Here is a 15,109-nt window from a genome sequence, read left to right on the forward strand (position 1 = left end):
AGCAATTATGTGTTTCTCTGGGAAACTTTGCCTAGATATTTGGATGCTTGGCTTCCATTATGAACTTGATTCTTGAGGGCCATGGGAGCTTTAGGGTAAAACTCTAATCAACTGGTTCAAAGTCTTGAGCTTAGAAAAATAAAAAATATTTTCTATTCTATCTCATTGGAATGGAAGGGTGGAAGCATAGCATGTTTCTCTTAGACATAACAGTGTATAAAACACGTTATTTATATTTTGTTTTTAAAATTACAAATATTTTTAAGCTAAATACTGATATTTTTAGCATTAGAATTTAAGGTTAATGTAATTGACTTATATTACAATTTAGCAATAGAGAGGTGTTAGCAGAACTTTTTCTTCTTTAAAAAATATGTCTTCAAAAAGATTTTAATCATAGTTAACAGGTTGGATTTTTTTTCTAAATGGAGAAAATATTTAATTAAAGAAACTGGATGTCTTTATCTGATGGCAACTATATAGACAATACAATACTTACTGACACTAAGACTTTTAAGAAGTGATATGGATAAGGACATGTCGCAAAGCTTAAAAATAAAATGAAAAAACCCTCAAATAATATAATAAAAAAGGTTATAAGCTGATCAGAATTCATCAGTAATGGAGTTTAATTCCATGGTACTGTACTGTTATCTGTCAAACATTCTTACAATTAAGAGAAAATATCTCCCAGCGTTTCCATGGTGCTAGAGCATTCCAATAGAACAGTTAGCCCACACAGGGCCAAGAAGCTATAAAATATTAATTCAGTACAAGTATGCATGCAACAATCTTAACATTTATTACAGGTTACAGTAATTTTGCCCTAACAAGTGAATCAGTTAAAATGAACACTGCCAAATATTACAGAATAGGGCAAACCTTCCCACTTTCTTAAAAGACATTTTTTTTTAGCTTAAGACAATAAGGACTGTATGCATGATAGAGAGCTCTCCACAATCACCATTTATATATAATGGGAGATGAAGAACAGTGAAGGTTGAATGACACCCATTAGTAATGTAGCTATGGTATGATGCATGTATGGGGCAGGGAGGGAGATTTTGAGGGCACAGTGAAATAAGTTAATGTTTTTTAGAACTCATCTGTTCAGGAATCAGAGAACTGCTGAATTTTGAGGTGGAAGAAAAAAGCTGTCTGCTCTAACCAATTTCAGAGGAAGAAAACATCCAAAAGGGAAGAAGGGAGCCCAGATCCTTTTTGACCAATCCTAACAGTGGCTCATAGGGGAGCCAGAAATAACACCATTCAGACAAGAATCTCACTGCACGCTGAACAAACTAAAAATGTCATTTCTATTTCCATTTAGAGGAATGGCTTCGTATAAGGTTTTGGTAAATTAAGCTATTCCTGTATTAGGACAGGAGTATTCATAACTTGTAAATGAGAGATTTCTTTCACTGTTTATTTTCCCCCAAAAATTCTCTTTATTTTTAAAAGATATTTATCATAATAAGAGGCTGAGATTTAGAGTTATTTGTGGAATTTATAAAAGGTCTAACAACATTTATCGTATATGATTTCAGCTGTCTTTGAGGTAACTCATTTTGGCGTTAGTCATGTCATTAACTGTCATTGCTGGCATTTTTGTCTGAAATGCTATAGGGAAGAAAGTCCAGTGTTGTAGCTTTAATAGCACAAATGCCTTATATGCAAAGTATCTTGGAAATGCAGGAAGATAAGCCAAAATTTTCTCACCCTCTTATCAGTGATTGATTTTCCAGTGTTTCTAAAGTCACTAATTTTTTCAGTTTTTCAGATACTCATGGCTGGTGTCTGTAGGTGTTGCCATTTGACTAGTGAAGAAAATATGGGTGCTTACATATATGTCTTAAATGAGGAAGTAGACATTTCAAACAATGAAGTAAAACTTCCCTTTTTATGATTAAAAATGGCTACTCCCAATGGAAAAATGAGTACAAAGAATGAATGGGTAATCACAACAATTTAGTAATAAAAGTAATACAATAATTATAAACAAAACCTAACATTTACCAGGTTTTAAAAAATTTATTTCACTTGTCTTCATAAAAACTCAAGGGGTGGATTCTATTATTATTCCTGTTTTTCAGAGAATTTGCTAACTTGTTTAAGATGAAACAACTCTACCTAGTAAGGGACTATCTGATTTTAGAGCCCATGTTTTCACAACTAAAAATCCACACTGATAAGAAAGAAAAGAAAAGAAAGAAAAAAGGGAATAATGGCCTACTCTTTTTAGTTGTCTGGCAGCTTTTGATGTTACTGTGATTTTTTTAAAGGTTAATTTTCAACATTAGTGAAGGCTGGAGGAAACCTGAACTCACATTATTTGTGGGACTATATATTGACAATATCTAAGCTGCTTGTCAAAGCTCAAGAATGGGCACATGACACAAACTGATCTAGAGTAAGATATAGGATTTTTTGTTTGAGGTTTGGGGAAGATGTGCTCTTTCACTGAACTTGAAAGGGAAAAATGTGTTCCCAGGAGTTGTTGGCAGCCATTTGGTATGTAAGTGAGAAGGAGGCTCTTATCAGTGTAGGCAGAGCAGAAGACAAAAAGAAGCAGGATGTAATGTTGTTGAGCTACTGGAGGAAACCGATTTTGTGACCTGAATTATCTCTGGACTCTATGAGATCCATTAAAAAGCCTTTATTATTTAAGACATTTAAATGATAATTTAAATGTTGATTGGTTTTTTATTGCCATTAATAGCACCTGAAGCCATCATAATTGACACATCAAAAGCCTTAACATTTTGAATTTGACCAAGCAATTCCAACACAAGTTTTTTGAAATAATGATATAATTAGAGAATGTAGCACTTTGCTTTAAAAAATAAAACAGTATTAAAAACACCTGAAACTAACACAACATTGTAAATCAGCTATACCACAAGAAAAATTTTTTAAAAAGAGCAGAGAGGAAAAACTTAATATACAATATGTAATTTTATTCTTTCTAGGTAAATATGGGGATGCAGAGTTTCTAAAAGCACCATCCTGACATTGTGTCTAATGTATACAACAAATAATTCTGGATGTGGCAAAAATCCAGCAAAGTATTGATTGTAATTCATGGTGTTTTCTTCTACAATGAAAGAAGATAAAATTTCTTTGAAGTAAAAAAAAAAAGCAGTATTAAAAAATAAATTATTTTAAATGACAACATGGGGGGAACAAAACTAAATTTCTAACAATGGGAGATTGCTTGATTAAATTTTATATACCCATAAAATAAAATAGCTGATGATAAACTATTACAATACTGAAGGCAGTTTCCTACCATGGAAATATTTACAATATATTTATGTGAAAAAATAATTAAAAGCATATATATAATATTAATCTGTTAAACAATATATATAAAATATATAAAATATATTTTATATGAAGCTAATTTAATTAAATATATATTATACTAATCACATACAAACACATGTGTGCATGTACACACATGTTAAGCTGGTATAAAACTTGCAAAAATATTTCTGATTGTTAGAATATTATGGATGATTTTAATCTTTTTTTCTTATTTGTATTTTTCAATTTTGAAGGTGTATATTTTTATCAAAAATATAAAGGCTATTTATAAATGGTTAGAATTTATCTCAACTTGGTGTACACAATGTTTGAGCTCTTAACAAGAGTTTGTAATATTTCTATGCATACTTCTATTCATGAAAACCTATTGCCTCTTTCAGTGAAACTCTCAGAGCCTGCTGTTTTCAGAAGCAGGGACATTCTCACTGCATCAAGATTCAAGGTTGTAGCCAGAGCAAATCCTCTAACCTCCCCCTGGCTCCTCTGCTCATCTTGAAGAGATGCTGTGATTTTTTTTCTTTTTCCCTGGGGCTTACAAGTTCTACAATTTTATTTATTGTTTTTCTTCTCCTAGATTCTGTCACCTTATTCACATCTTTAGGGTGTGATTTCTTTTTATTTCTCTCCCATCTTTACCATGGGACTGACTTCACAAGCTTCCTATGAGCACCTTTAAGTTTTCCCCTACTTTATATAATTATTTTTTTGTTTATGCCTTCATTTATTATTTTACTTTTCTATTCACTTACTTTCTCACATATTAAGCCATGCCCATGAAAGAATCCATGCATTCGTCTATTCTTCCATCCATCCATCCCCCACCATCTTCTTCCCTTAGTAGTTTTCATACGGGTCAGGTACTGGTGGGCACAGCAGCATCCATAGAGAGAAAATATATATGGCATTGTTCATCCTCTTCTCATCCACTATTGACTAGGGATATCTGAAAAGAATGGTTGGTATTGAGGAATAGGAAAGAGAGGGCTCAGTAATTAGGTGAGGGTCACCTAATATAAAGGCAGAAGGGAGCACCAGTGACAAATTTCTGACTAGATTTTGCCTACAGACTTGCCTTTTCCTCTTCCTCTTCCCAGAATTCAGATAGGATGGGCTCTCCAAGCTTTCTTCTTAGCTAAGGATATCTGTCATTCAATCCTTGACAGCCTCTGTCTTAGATACCCAATTTCATTTTTCATTCTCCCTGAATCTTAGTGCAAAAGGGAAAAGAACCTATTTAGACTTTGTATATATGCCCACGTATCCACTAGAATGTCTACTCCATGAAGCAGGGATTTTTGTTCATTTAACTCATCTCTCTATTCTGTATAAGTATTAATTGGATGTTGAATAAATGAATGCTTTGAATTTTACTCTCTTACATCAGAAAAGTAAACTTTTCCCTGATACTTGTGCTCTGCTCTTGCCTTTTCTTCACTTGTTGCAGTATATTTGGCCTACGGTGACTGAAGAATAGGGTACATTCTACAGCAGTAGAGTTAGGATCAGCTATTTACAGACAGCATATATGTGTCGAATCATCTCACATCATACAGGGCTGTACATTGTTCAGTCTTTCAGCTCTCCTTTAGATGATGCATGTTTAGCTTCTATGGTCTGTGCATATATGGTGATACATTAATAGATGAAACCAATAAAGTTAGTTATATTTTAACTGACTTGAAAAAAATTATTAAATTCAGTTGAGATGGTTAGTCCTATAGCCCAGTGTACACATAATTTTAGGTAGGCCAGCCCAACTTTTGCTCTATGAATCAATTATGTGAAAGTTGAAGCTGTTATCGTGCAGTTGGGGCTACATGTAGTGCAATTTTGGACTGTTAGCCATCACTTACATAGATATATAAATGTGAGTATTTGTGCCTATTCTCAAAAAATGGATTCCTCAGGGAGTTGGAAAGTCCTCTTGAGAGGTTTGATAATTCTTTGTTTACCCTAAGCTCTTCCCAAGGGGGTAGGAGAATCATTATGGATAAAATCAACATATTGGGTTTCAGGTGAGCTAATGCTGTATCACTAAAGGGTAGCTGCATGCTGGTGCTCCTCCAGGGATAAGATGCAGATTACTTAAAGATTTGATTTCTAGATCTCTACCTTTTTGTGGACTTCCTCTCAACCTGCAATTGGAACTCTTAAAATTCTTCACCAACACATTCTTAAAGTCACAGTTCCCATTAAATCTTTTTAAAATGTGAATTTGCTTTATTATTTCTTTTAAAGTAAATTTGAAACTAAAATTTTTATTACTGGAATAATTCATAAGCATTAAGAAAATTTACAAAATACAGAAAGTCATTAAAAAAGAAAACTATCCAGAGACAACAACTATTTATATTTTGATGTATTTAAGCCTTTTTCAATGAATATATATATAATTTTACAAAAATAGGATAATTTATTAAGACTTCTGAACATTGTAAAACAAAAAATGTTGCTCACCATCCAGTTCTACAAGGATTAAGTCAGTAGCCATTGCAGTCCCTGACAGTACACCCAAGAGGAATTCAGGATGAAAAACAGGATGAGGTACTTTGTGCTTTGGAAAAATATGCCTCTTAGATAGTTACATGTATATTTCAGGAAGAATTTTAACGAACGCAGATTCTTGCATCTTCCCATACATAGAAGAGAACTAAAATCGTTAACTAAGATATCTGTTGCTTGTGACTAACAGTAACCTTTTACCGAGATGTATGCTTGACTGCATGTATTCCGTAGCCAAAATCTTATGTATATATACTGTACTGGCTTCTCCCCCTACATCTTTGGAGCAGTTCTCTCAGAGGTACGGAGAAGCTGTTTCCTGGGCTATAGTCCTCAGTAAGACCCTGGATAAAACTCAACTCACAGCTGTTACATTGTGTGTTTTTCTTTTAGTCGACAATATCTTAAAATAGAATATTCAAAATTTAAAACCAGGTAGCCAACATGGATTATTCTGTTGGTTTTAACAATGTACAATATATATTGAGCAGTTTTACATGTCAGTAACTATTCTTCTACATTATTATATGTAAAGGTTGTATAATATACCGTTATATTTATGTATCAGAATTTAACTAATTTTCCATTGTACATTAATTTTTGGATGTCCTAAACCAACATAATAGATATATCTTTGTATTTAACCATGATTATTTCCTTGGGATATATTTTAAGATCTGATATTCTGGAACAAATGTGTATACACTTTTATGGCTTTACTATTTAGTCCAATTTTTCCATAAATATTTAAGTAATTTATTGTTTCATACACTGTGCCTAACTAAACTTGTTTTTCTGTACAACCTCAGTGCAACTAGTCTATCCTGCTTCCTCCATTATGTAACAGCTACATGACTTAAAGAGAATTCACCCCACCTTGGACACCAAGAATGGGCCCTGAATGCTTTAAGTCAATCATCAAACTGTTGTCGCCCTTGCTGTGATGATTGGTTTAGCCATGGGCACTGAACTAATCCAATTGGAAGGTGCTATTTCCCTGGCCATGGTTAGTTACGGATTGGACACATGACCTAAATTTATTTAATCAGAATGAATGCCAGGACCAGGACTGAGCTGGTTAATAGAAGAAATACTCTCTTTTTTTTCTGAATGGTGTTGTGCAAAGCCAACTCTTACAGTCATTTTGCCTCATGAGGGTAGCCATCTTTAGCACAATGTTGATAAATAGACCAAATCCAAAGAATTGAATGGAATTAGAGCTTGACTACTGATTAAACCATGCCTGAAGGCAAACTTCTCTCTGGAGTTTAAAATTTTTGAGAGGTCACTAATTTTCCAATGTTTTTAAGTTGTTTTGAATCAATTTTCTGTTATTTGCTACCAAAATCATTTGAACTGATACATCTGTGTACTATTTTTTAAATATATCTACTCATATACAGACAAAAAAAAGTTTATTGCTGTTTTAGTTTATTTGATTATATGCAAGGCTAAGAATTTTTTCATATATTTATTAGTCATTTTTATTCCTTCTTTATGAATAGCTTCATATTCTGTGCTCATTTCTAAAAATTATGTTTTCATGTGTTTCTTCTTGCAGGAAGAAAAGGACAAAACTTCTAGTCACACCCATTGAAATATTTTCCATATTGGTTATTTGTGTTTAAATTTTGAATATTCTGTTTTAGGATACCCAGAAGACTTAAGTTTTTATGTATTTAAATCTGTCACTTTGTCTTTTAGATTCTGCTTTTACTCGTATTCCTAAAGAATCCTTCTCCACTCTAAAATCAGAGAGATATTTACTTACATTTTTCTAGTTCTTTTTTTTGTGCTTGTCTTCACACTTAAATCTTTCATTAAATTGAAAAATATTTTGGGGTAAGATGTATGGTAGGGTTAAACTTTACTTTCTTCCAAATAATGACAGCAACTAAATAGTTGAGGCAAATAATCTTCAAATATTAGAGTACCAATACATTATTTGTTGTTTCATTTTCCTTAAATTTATTCCATGGAAGGTAGGAAAAATTTTTCTCATTGATTTGTTATTCAAGGTGTGATATTTAAAAATCCATTTTTTATAAGCAACTTTTAATCTAAATTGTCTTTTCTTTTGGCCTGCCTAGGGGTATTGGTGCTATGACTAAGATTAGATGTTTCTATGCCTGAAGATTACTTTTTTTTTCTTTTTAAAGAAAGGAGCTTACCTTTATCTTTCAAGTCCTGATACAAAAGGCCTCACAACTGGCTGACTGTGTCCTATAAATACATTTCACCAACACTTTGTAGTGTGTATTCAAACAGGAAGTGGAGAACCAGGAACTGAAAAAAAATAGTCACCCTAAATCTGCTGTTCAGAGATTAACACCGACAAAAAGGACCATGACAGTTCTTTACTTTTTTTTTGAATTGCAATCTTTTATGTTCTGACCACATAGAGAAGGGAAAAGAAGTTCAGAAAGCCTTGTGGAGACTTTTCGGGTGAAAAGTTTTTAGAGGACTCTGGTGCAAAGCAGTTTAATGAGGTGAAAAAGATTTAGGCCATCTCTGAAGACCCGCAGTGAAAACAAGAACGTGACAATAATTTAGAGGTTGGGAGCCTTTTAGAAGATTTATATAAGGGACCCAAGGGCTGATACTGTCCCATTACTGCAGGACTATCTTTGTCTAAGTGGACCAAACAGATACTTCTTCTGCTTTGGATCTGTATCCCTGTGTGGTAAGTGGACTCCACTGTGTGTTCTTCAGAGTTTAAGGATCTTTATGGAAATGATAGTTCAATTTAAATTTGAGAAAGTAAATAAGACTTGTCAAAAGTTGCATTGGGACACTTGAAAGCTTTTTATACATATTTATAATGTGGGCCTCTAATGTGTATATGATATTGAGAAATAGAACTGGGAACAAAGAGTAGTGACTACACCAAACAATTTTGCCTTCTAAATATCATTTGCATCCATCCCACCTATTCATTTATAGCACTACTGCTTCAGTTTAGTCCAGGGGTCAGTAAACTTTTTCTGTAAAGGGCCAGATACTAAATATTTTAGACTTTGTAGGCCATATGGTTTCTGTCGTAATTACCCAACGCTTGCTGTTACAGCATGAATACAACTATAGACAATGTGTAAATAAATTGTGGCTGTTTTCTGATAGAACTTTATTTGCAAAAAGAGGTGATGAGCCAGATTAGGCTTATGGGTTGTGGTTTTCTGTCTCCTAATTTAGAACATCTCATCTGAGTTGTAATGATTTCTCTTTCTTGTGATCAGTTCACTTCAGTTCCATAAATATTTATTGTTTTAGGCATTCACAATAGAAGGATAAAGAAGGCAAGTTTCCTGTCCTTAAAGAACCAACAGCCCAGAGGAAACACAGATGTGAAAGCCCCATACATTAATGTAATGAGGTAGGGTTTCTCTCTGCATTGTTGCCAGAATGGGCTTTCTGTAAAAGATGATCATTTTCCTTTTCTGCTAAAATACATTTAGTGGTATCTTATGTTTAGCATCATCACAAGTTTTCAATGAGACATGTAGGTCTTTCATTATTATCTGGCTATCTGGCTTATAACCATCTTCCTAGACTCATATTTTAACTTTCTACTTCTACACCTTAAGTTCGAACTACAATAAATCTTAGTACCAGCTGTGGCAACAACACATACCATTCTGCCCTTTCATATTCTGTGCCTTTGCATATGCTGTCCTGGAATGACTTCTCTCCATCCTCCCACATCCAACAAAAGGAACACTTTTCTATTTAAACTGTCCAAGGATTATAACAGACTGCCTTGTTAGGTGAAGAAGGGGGTGTGATGGCGAATTCTTTCTCTCTAGAAGTATCTAGGCAGGGATTGGCTAAACACTTGGCAAATTTATCAGATATTGTTGGAGCCATGCCCAGATTAACAGGCCTTGTATCCATATTCTGGCTACTACACGTGTGTTGGTTGTTAATGGCACATACCTGCATCCTTATTCTGAGGATTTCCCTAACCTAATGGGAGTAATCTTGCCTGGACATGGCAGGGAGGTTATGCCCTTCCCTTCTTCCTTCGTCTCCCACTACACCAACCTTGCAGCCAATGACTTTCTGAAGCGGGGTGTAAACAGCCTAGTAATCTTGACTCTGGGTGGGAAAAACTCTCTGGTATAATTCTTGCACCAGAGCTTCCCAGTGGATCAGGCTGAGACTAGAATTCTTTTTTTTTTTTTTTTTTTTTTTTTTTTGCTGGACCTTTTTTTTTTTTAACTTTTATTTTACATTGGAGTATAGTTGACTAACTATGTTGTGTTAGTTTCAGATGTACAGCAAAGTGATTCAGTTATACATATATATGTATGTATTCTTTTTCAAATTCTTTTCTCACTTAGGTTGTTACATAATATTGAGCAGAGTTCCCTGTGCTATACAGTAGGTCCTTGTTGGTTATCCATTTTAAATACAGCAGTGTGTACATGTCAATCCCAAACTCCCTATTCCTTCTCCCACCCTTCTCTCGGTAACCATGTTTGTTCTCTACCTCTGTGAGTTTGTTTCTGTTTTGTAAGTAAGTTCATTTGTATCAACTGTTTAAAGATTCCACATGTAAGTGACATCATACGATATTTCTCCTTCTCTGTCTGACTTACTTCACTCAGTATGACAATCTCTAGGTCCATCCCTGTTGCTGCAAATGGCATTATTTCATTCTTTTTAATGGCTGTGTAATAGTCCATTGTATATATGTGCCACATCTTTATCCATTCATCTGTCAATGGACATTTAGGTTGCTTCCATGTCTTGGCTATTGTAAATAGTGCTGCAATGTCATTGGGGTTCATGTATCCTTTCGGACCATGTTTTTCTCTGGATATATGCCCAGGAGTGGGATTGCTGGATCATACGGTAGCTCTATTTTTAGTTTTTTAAGGTACCTCTATACTGTTCTCCACAATGGCTGTACCAATTTACATTCCCACCAACTGTGTAAGAGGGTTCCCTTCTCTCCACACCCTCTCCAGCATTTATTATTTGTGGATTTTTTGATGATAGCCATTCTGACTAGTGTGAGGTGATATCTCATTGTAGTTTTGATTTATATTTCTCTAATAATTAGTGATTTTGAACATTTTGTCACATGCCTCTTGGACATCTGTATGTCTTCTTTGGAGAAATGTCTGTTTAGATCTTCTGCCCATTTTTGACTGGGTTGTTTGTTCTTATGATATTAAGCTGCATGAGCTGTTTGTAAATTTTGGGGATTAATCCCTTGTCGGTCGCATCATTTGCAAATATTTTCTCCCATTCTGTGGGTTGTCTTCTTATTTTGCTTATGGTCTCCTTTGCTGTGCAAAAGCTTTTGAGTTCAATTAGGTCCCATTTTTTTTTGTTTGTTTGTTTTTATTTCCATTACTCTGAGAGACAGATTGAAAAAGATACTGCTGCGATTTACGTCAGAGAGTGTTCTGCCTATGTTTTCCTCTAAGAGTTTTATAGTGTCCAGTCTTACATTTAGGTCTTTAAGCCATTTTGAGTTTATTTTTTGTGTATGGTGTTAGGGAGTCTTCTAATTTCATTTTTTTTACATGTAGCTGTCCAGTTTTCCCAGCACCATTTATTGAAGAGACTGTCTTTCCTCCATTGTATAATCTTGCCTCCTTTGTCATAGATTAATTGACCATAGGTGTGTAGGTTTATTTCTGGGCTTTCTATCTTGTTCTTTTGATCTGTATTTCTGTTTTTGTGCCAACTCCATCTGTTTTTATAACTATAGCTTTGTAGTATAGTCTGAAGTCAGGGAGCCTGATTCCTGCAGCTCTGTTTTTCTTTCTCAAGATTGCTTTGGCTATTTGGAGTATTTTGTGTCTCCATACAAATTTTAACATGTTTTTTGTTCTGGTTCTGTGAAAAATGCCATTGGTAAGTTGATAGGGATTGCACTGAATCTGTAGATTACCTTAGGTAGTACAGTCATTTTGACAATATTGATTCTTCCAATCCAAGAACATGGTATATCTTTCCATCTGTTTGTGTCATCTTCAGTTGCTTTCATCAGCATCATATAGTTTTCAGAGTACAGGTCTTTTTTCTCCTTAGGTACATTTATTCCTAGGTATTTTATTCTTTTTGATGTGATGGTAAATGGGATTGTTTCTATAATTTCTCTTTCTGATCTTTTGTTGTTATTGTACAGAAATGCAACAGATTTCTGTGTGTTAATTTTGTATCCTGCATCTTTACGAAATTCATTGATGAACTCTAGTAGTTTCCTAGTAGTGTCTTTAGGATTTTCTATGTATAGTATCATGTCATTTGCAAACAGTGACAGTTTTACTTCTTCTTTTCCAATTTGGATTCCTTTTTATTCTTTTTCTTCTCTGATTGTCGTGGCTAGGACTTCCAAAGGTATGTTGAATAAAAATGGTGAGAATGGACATCCTTGTCTTTTTCCTGGTCTTAGAGGAAATGCTTTCAGCTTTTCACCATGAGTATGATGTTAGCTAAAGGTTTGTTATATATGGTCTTTATTATGTTTAGGTATGTTCCCTCTATGCCCACTTTCTGGAGAGTTATCATAAATGGATGTTGAATTTTGTCAGAAGCTTTTTCTGAATCTATTTAGATGATCATATGGTTTTTATTCAGTTTGTTGATGTGGTGTATCACACTGTGAGGCTAGAATTCTGAAACCACATCTATGTTAATTGAGTATTTCCTCCTTGCCAAAGAATCCTTTGAAAGGTAGTGAGATTAAATGACTTTTAAGATCTTTTATTAATCTGCATGATTCTGAGTGTAAAAGGACTTTTTCATATTCTAACTCTATATCAATTGTCTTACCTCTGTCACTTACTGTGTTACCTTAAGACACCTTTGCAGTCTCTCTACTTCTCAATTTTCTCACTAGTAAAATTGGGATAATAATAGTATCTACCTTGAAGCATTGTGAGAATTAAAAGATGTAATGAATATAATTTTAGCACAGCCTATGGCACTTAAAAGATAGTCAATAACATTAGCTATATATACATATATATATATATATACATATATATATATATATATATGTATATATATATATACTTATTTTTTTTTAAATTTCTTTTGGACACACCGTGTGACATGTGGGATCTTAGTTCTCTGGCCAGGGATCGAACCTGCTCCCCTTGCAGTGGAAACACTGGAAGCACTGAGTCTTAACCATTGCACCGCCAGGGAAGTCCCTAGATATTTTTATTATTGTTATCATAAACATTATTATGTTTTCCCAAAAGATAAAATATGAAGGCAGCATTTTTTATGTGTTTTAAGGCAATAAGAAAATCGCCTGAGTAAAATAATGGGAACTGTGAATAATCCATATGTTTGTTGATCATATTTGATTTCTCCATTAAGGGTGGCTTTGTCTTTTTACTTTTAACCTAAAACACGGTAGGTGACTATTAACTGTTTATTGATGAATATAAAGACATGTTGGAATGAAAAAAAGATTTGAATTTCTCACAAATCTGCAGGCTGAAAGTCCAGGATAAGGGTGCCAGCATGGTCATGTCTGGTGAAGACTCTTTTCCTGGCTTGCAGATGACCACCTTCTTGCTGTGCCCTCACATAACAGAGAGAGAAAGAGCAAGCAAGCTCTCTGATGTCTCTTCTCATAAGAATACTAATCCCATCATGAGGGTCCCACCCTAATACATAATTACCTCCCAAATACCATCACAGTGTGAGTTCGAGCTTCAGGGTATGAATTTGGGGCGAACACAAACATTTTGACCATAGCATATTTAAGCAATACTTCCTGTGCAGCAATGTAGCACTGTTGTTACCTTGTAACATAATCTAATCAAAGGAGTGACATTCTATTGGTTAGAAGCACAGTTGTAAGGTTAACACTCAAGGGGAAGGAATTAAACTAGTGCATGTCTCACTGGGCCCCCTTAGAGTGTGTCCACTAAAGCGATGTGGACATACTCTTCCATCAAGAGGTGGGGTCCATACGTTTGTTCCCCCTGAATATGAATCCTTCTTTGTGACTTGCTTCTAATCATCTTAGAATGCAATAGAAATGATGATATTCTGAAGTTAAGTCATAGAGGTTGATAAGGCCTCTCTCTGTTTCTCCTTATATCTTTCTCTCAGGACATGTGCCTTTGGAGTCATGAACTGCTGTGAAAGAAGTCCTGTGACCTTGAAGCTACCATTTGGAGAGACTTCATGGAGAGGCCGTTGGAGAGGAGAAGCTGCTAGCCAATAGCAGGCATCAAATGCCTGACATGTAAGCATGCCAGACTTTAGATGATTTCAGTCTCCTGTCTTTGAGTCTTCCATCTGAGACCTAAGCTATCATAAAGTGTAGAGAAGTTATTTCTATTGTGCCCTATTTGAATTCTTCACCTATAAAACCATGAACAAAATAAGTGGTTTGTTTCTTGCCACTAAGTTTGGGGGTAATTTGTTATGTGGTCATAGTAACTGAAACAACAGTGAAGAAAAATAATTTAAAGCTAGCTACTCTACATAATGGCTTCCAACCTCATAACCAAGACTCTCCATAAGAAGACTCCTGCTGGCCATTTATCTTTTAGTTTCTGTCTTTCCACCCTGTTGTAGAGACGAGACTACTTCCTTTCAATTAGAATGCCTTGAAGAGATCCTGCCACTTCCTACTAAGTTCAGGCCCAACTTTTCAGGCTCTCTGAAAGGAAAAACAGCATCCTGAAGAAGAAACACATTCTGGATATTTATAATTATCACCAGCAATGAACACATAGCCATTGACATTTCATGAGGAGCACTTAAGCACCTCAATATCTCACACATTCCTATGCCATTATGGGTTCTTTGTTTATTTTGCCCAGCCAAATTATGTGTTAAATTGTCTTACCCTAAAACAAAGATCTAGTCTTGTCTTGGAGGTGAATCAAATCCTTAATATCTAGAAAATGAGAAAAGCTATTTACTCCTTTAAAAATGGCATTTTTTTTCTCATGTCTCAAAAATTTGAAGTTCAAATCTCAAACTAAAGACACGATAATTTCTATTGTATTCCAGAGGATGGATTTGGAAGAGATCAAGGAATCGTCTCACTTTAAGGCAAGTAGCCTTTTATAAAAAATTTTTTTAAACTCTACCTGATGATTTGGTAACAGGGAGAGGTGGGATATGTCAGAAGAGGCCTATCTTATTATATAAGAAGAAAATAAATTCCTAATAGTTCTGAATGTGGCACTACCCCCAAATTAAGAGGAAGTTGTGATTTGCCTTGTAATAAATAAGAACTATGAAATGCAGCAGACAATCCATATTCTTCAACTAAATTACTCGTGAAATG

At 34.5% G+C, this 15,109-nt stretch overlaps 1 long non-coding RNA gene across 2 annotated transcripts in view; it reads left to right on the forward strand.

Annotated features, from left to right (window-relative positions):
• LOC132483976 (uncharacterized) overlaps positions 1-14,872 on the forward strand; it is a 136,880-nt gene extending 122,008 nt beyond the window's left edge. Inside the window, exons 1-3 of one of the 2 annotated variants that reach the window (XR_009531135.1) lie at positions 9,123-9,202; positions 13,918-14,053; positions 14,830-14,872. This is a non-coding gene — a long non-coding RNA (uncharacterized LOC132483976). Of the gene's footprint in view, positions 1-9,122; positions 9,203-13,917; positions 14,054-14,829 lie in introns of those variants that run through there. The other variant, XR_009531134.1, reaches the window with a different exon arrangement.
• Positions 14,873-15,109: the final 237 nt, after the last annotated feature.

Source organism: Mesoplodon densirostris, chromosome 2, assembly GCF_025265405.1.
Source record: "Mesoplodon densirostris isolate mMesDen1 chromosome 2, mMesDen1 primary haplotype, whole genome shotgun sequence".
Taxonomy (NCBI): Eukaryota; Metazoa; Chordata; class Mammalia; order Artiodactyla; family Ziphiidae; genus Mesoplodon; species Mesoplodon densirostris.